Genomic DNA, 4,765 nt, shown 5'->3' on the forward strand with positions numbered 1-4,765 from the left:
TACACGTAAATTGACTGTGAGATGTATGTATGTGTACTGGGAATTAAAACGTTTTTAAGTTAGTGTTGAAAAGTATTTGTATTTAGGACTTAAATCCCACAAGTGCTTATGTTTTTCACAGAAGATGATGTGATACTTTGTATGGCATTACCTTGCTTATCAAACTGCTGTTTTTGACTGTCATCAAACTCCTGCTGCTGATGGCTGTGCATGTTGGCAAATGCTTTCACTGTATACAACAAAACTTAAAACAACGTCGCTTACTTTTGCTTTGCTTTGCTGGTGTGATGGGTCGCGATTTTATGAAACTCACTTTCCTCAGGTGGACAGTCGACCTGTTTTTCTTCTTCCTCAGGCGGACACTCGACTTGTTTTTTTTCTTCCTCTAGTGGAGGGTCAACCTATTTTTCTTCATCGATTATGGCATGGACCTCCTCAGAGAATCGACCTCTTTTTCGTCTTTTTTGTAGCAAAGTTTTTACTGTCCTCAGTGATCGAGCCGAAATCGTTTGTGTTCATTTTCGATTTCCCTTTCGGTTGAGATGGGGCTTTTAGGTTTAAGCCTTTTGCCTGAATTTTTTGTCTGAGAGCTCTCATTGATGGCGTTTGAGTGCCGGCATTTTCCATTACGGGCTTTGCCGCAGAATTAAAATAATCCCAATTCCCACCTGAAAGGTCAGACAATCAATAGGTTTCGATGGAAAGATTTTTTGCTGCTAAATGCTGTTCTTAAAACCTAATTTCTCGCCAAGGGGGTTGTTGATAAGGCGAAATCTGATTTGCCAATAAATCACACACACTGGTTTGATTTATTTACTTGACCATGTTTTCCAAATGCAGGTTTAGGGGTTGTTGAAAAAATCAAACACTTTCTTGCTGCTTCATCTGTTTCGGCCCTTTTCTGCTAAAACCTTCATTACCCTCTTTTTTTAGCGGATATTTTTTAAACACCTTGACATCATCGCTAACTATCGATTTCCTTTTCACTTTTTCAACCTTGCTCGCATCTTGTACATGGTTTGATGCTTGCCCTTTGTCAGAGCCTATTACCCCACAAACTGTCGAGAAAAAAAGCATGTCCCTTTTAGCAAATTGTGCGACCAGGATACGTTTTGCAGCTTTGAAGGTCGGCCGCTGGGTCCCCTGCCCTTTAAATTGAGCTCTCAAAACGGCCAAATACCAAAAAATATAATTTCCACTGGCGTTACCCTCTTAAACAGAGGTATTCTACTATAGAGTTGCCATACGTCAGGATTTTCCCTGAATTTAGTGTTTAAATCTGCGTCAGGGAGAAACGTTAAAATGTACCCAAAAGTCAAGAATTTAAGAAAAAATATATAGATATGCTATGAAATTAATGTACTAACGAAAAAAAATTCGTCTATACCATGAAACGTGAAGAGGTAAACTAGCGGCGCGCAGTTTAACGCACAAGGTTACTGTTTCGTTTTGCAGTGTGTGTGCGCGCGTAACACTACCTGTTTGTTACTAGTTGTTTAACAATTCGCGTTAAATTAATTATTTAACTTAAATACGGAAATAAAAATCCGCGTCTCAAGAAATTAAACACAGGGGGAGTTTCATTTGCTTTAACTGTGTACCTAATATGCCTAATAAGGAATTAACTAACAACAAAAAGTCGAATGTCGTGAGATATAAAAACGTTTTTACAATTGCATTTCAGATTTAAAAAGGTCTTTGAAGGGGCGGCTCCCAGTGTTGTTGTTTTTCTGTGACAGTTTGAAATAGGTCCGAATAGTTTTTAGAGTGGCAAAGGTTGGCGACCCGTGATATTGTATCAAGGATAGTTAGAGGAGTAACTAAAGAGAAGCCTACACAGATCAGAGTTAGCTAACGTTTGCGGGGACCGCAAAAAGCTGGAAGTAATTCTAATTTAGCGTCAGTTGGTGCAACTAAATAAGTTTAAATCAGAGTGAAATTGAGAATCGACATTCTCTAGGCTTCATTGCATGACAACTAACTAAAACGCAATTGTTCGCGCGCAATGGTGATGTTTTTGTCTTGTCTGTAATGTTAGAATTTGGATCATTATGTTAATGTCAAGCGCTTAAGTCAGTTTGTAATCGTACGTGAAAAAAAGACATCTATAAATGCAAAATGTCCGCAGAAAGCCGTAGTAAATTTATCGTCGGTAATGGGTAATGTAACGTTCAAGGTTGTATACACACCATTGACAGCAAGCGGCAGACCACTTCAGACAAAAACATTCCAAACTGTATCAAAAATGTGAGGAGCTATGCGAAGAAATAGGGGAAGATTTGAGTGCGAGTGGTTTTGTAGTGGTTGACATGCGAATACGTTACATTCAACATCACGAACTTATGAAATTGCCCAAAACCATATGTTATTTCAACGCATAGCGTATTTGTGTGTCCTAAATTTCGTGTTTGTGCGTTGGGGATTTGACTGTGTAATCAATGTTTGTGGAATTCACAGCAGAAGACAAAAAATGATAATCAAGACCAGGGGTGTCCAACCTTTTTGGCCAAAGGGATGCGGTTTACGAATGATTGCGCGGGCCACTTGAGTGCTACTGCCAATTTGGAATCTTAGAAATAGCTGTCTTATAATTTCTAATTAAAATCCTCACACCAAAATTATAATCTTGGAAATTTGTATTATCCTCGTTTACAGTATAACCTTTCAATTTTTTAATACTGTATTGCAAAACCGCCTCCACGCCGCTAATCGAATTATCTACGAATTGTTGGCCTAGGTCACGGAAGTATTCAAAACAACCCTTACTGTCGTCCAAATGCAACAATACGGACAACTTGAAATAAGTAAACTAACACAACGATTATGACGTTATAGCCCAGGGTTTCCCAACCGGTGGTACGCGACGGCACTACAGGTGGTATGCGAACACCTTTTGTTTTTTTGCGATTTCCGTATTTTTGCACACAAATCACAAGTGATAACAAAATGTCTGTTACTGAATCCAACGGGTTACGTGTCACTTCTATGTTTGCTCCAACTAACCCATTTAAGGTGCCACCAGTAAGGATATGTCTTTGTTCTAATTATTTCGTGGTAACAATAGCAAGCGTAGAGATAATGCGCCTGTAGTTGAATTAGTGTGCTTGAGAGTTGTAGTCTACTGTAGAAAGTGCGTTACAAACCATTTACCAATTTGATTTCGAAAAATGTCGAAGCGAACGTATGACACAGGATATCTAAAATATGGATTCGTAGAAATTGAACACAGAGGTGTATGGTGGCCCATGAGTGCCAACACAAAAAAAATTAAAAAGGGGTTTCAAAATCAAAAACGCAAATAAAAATGAAAACGAAAACGCAAATCAAAATGAAAACGCAAATGAATACACAAATGAAAATGAAAACGCAATTTAAAATACAAATCAAAATGAAAACGCAAATCAAAATGAAAAGGGGATTGAAAACAAACATCGTTTTTTCGCCGTGGCCGAGGCGTGCCAAGTGCCAGTTGCGAAAAATTGCGAGTGAAAATGAAAGTGCGTTTTTCCGCCGTGGCCCATGAGTGCCAGTGCCAAATGTGACGTCATATTTTGGTCACGGCTGAGTAACGTTTTCACGGGTGAACAGTTAGGTATGAGTGAAGTATATGTTTGTGTATAAGAATCTGCAGTATTTGGGAAGTGTACGCCTACGTTTGTTGTTGATTATAAAACATACTGAATATCTAAAAATAAAACAATAACGATATATTGCATGTGTCTCCGCAAACATATGTGGCTGATTGGAAAGACGACGAACAACTGTTCCAGAAACTGAACTTGTATGTGGAACAGTCAATGAAAAGAACTGAAATTTTAGATTTTGTTGAAACAGAGTTTTCTGAATATTCCTGGAGCTTAAGAACCTTGTGTAGGCGCTTAAAGTATTTTAACATATCCTACACTGACAAGAGTGTTACATAATCAGATGTTAAGTCTGTAGTAGGAAAAGGACTTGAGGGTCCAGGTAAATATTTGGGGTATCGTGCCATGCATCAGAAATAAGACAACAACATCATTTAAAAGTTCCCAGGAAATTGGTATATGCTGTGCTTACTGACTTAGATCCGGAAGGTCTTGAATTATGCCAGGTTGGAAAGCGCAAACTTGTCCCTAAAGGACACTTTACCAGCAAAGGACCAAATTGGGTTCACTCTCTAAATGGGCATTGTAAACTAATGGGATACCAAAGGCACACTTTTCCACTCGCTGTTTATGGATGTATAGACACTGCCAGCAGAAAATTATTGTGGTTGAAGCTATGGACAGACAACTGTGACCCTAAACTTGTTGGTCAGTGGTATCTTGAAAATCTCTATCAGTGCCGTACAATTGCTGCAAAAATAAGATTGGATAGAGGATCTGAGACTGGTGTAATGACAACTATGCACACATTTCTTAACAGTTTATACCAGGATTTTGAACAACCAGCAGACTCAGTGATTTATGGAAAATCTACAGCAAATCAGGTAGATTATTTGAACATTATTTTAAAACCAATTTTGAACTAACCTATATGTTTAAAATAAACGGACTGTTATGGTAAAAAAATAGTTTATAATATCATTTACAGGAACATGTTGGAACTATGTTGTATGGCTGTTATGAAAATTGAATTATGGTATTTAGGACATACAGTGACAGAAGCACAATTGGAGCAAGTGGCTGAGTTGTCCGGTGTACTGGAGGCTCCAAGGGACTACTTAAATGAAAACATAAGGACTTTGATGCAATCCAAAATTGGAGATCCGAAATTGATCGAAAAT

General features: G+C 38.2%; 1 pseudogene; it reads left to right on the forward strand.

Moving 5' to 3' along the window:
- The first annotated feature begins 3,698 nt into the window (after positions 1-3,698).
- LOC145219606 (uncharacterized) lies at positions 3,699-4,510 on the forward strand (annotated as a pseudogene).
- Positions 4,511-4,765: the final 255 nt, after the last annotated feature.

The sequence above is a fragment of the Phallusia mammillata genome, chromosome 3, assembly GCF_965637545.1.
Source record: "Phallusia mammillata chromosome 3, kaPhaMamm4.hap1.1, whole genome shotgun sequence".
Taxonomy (NCBI): domain Eukaryota; kingdom Metazoa; phylum Chordata; class Ascidiacea; order Phlebobranchia; family Ascidiidae; genus Phallusia; species Phallusia mammillata.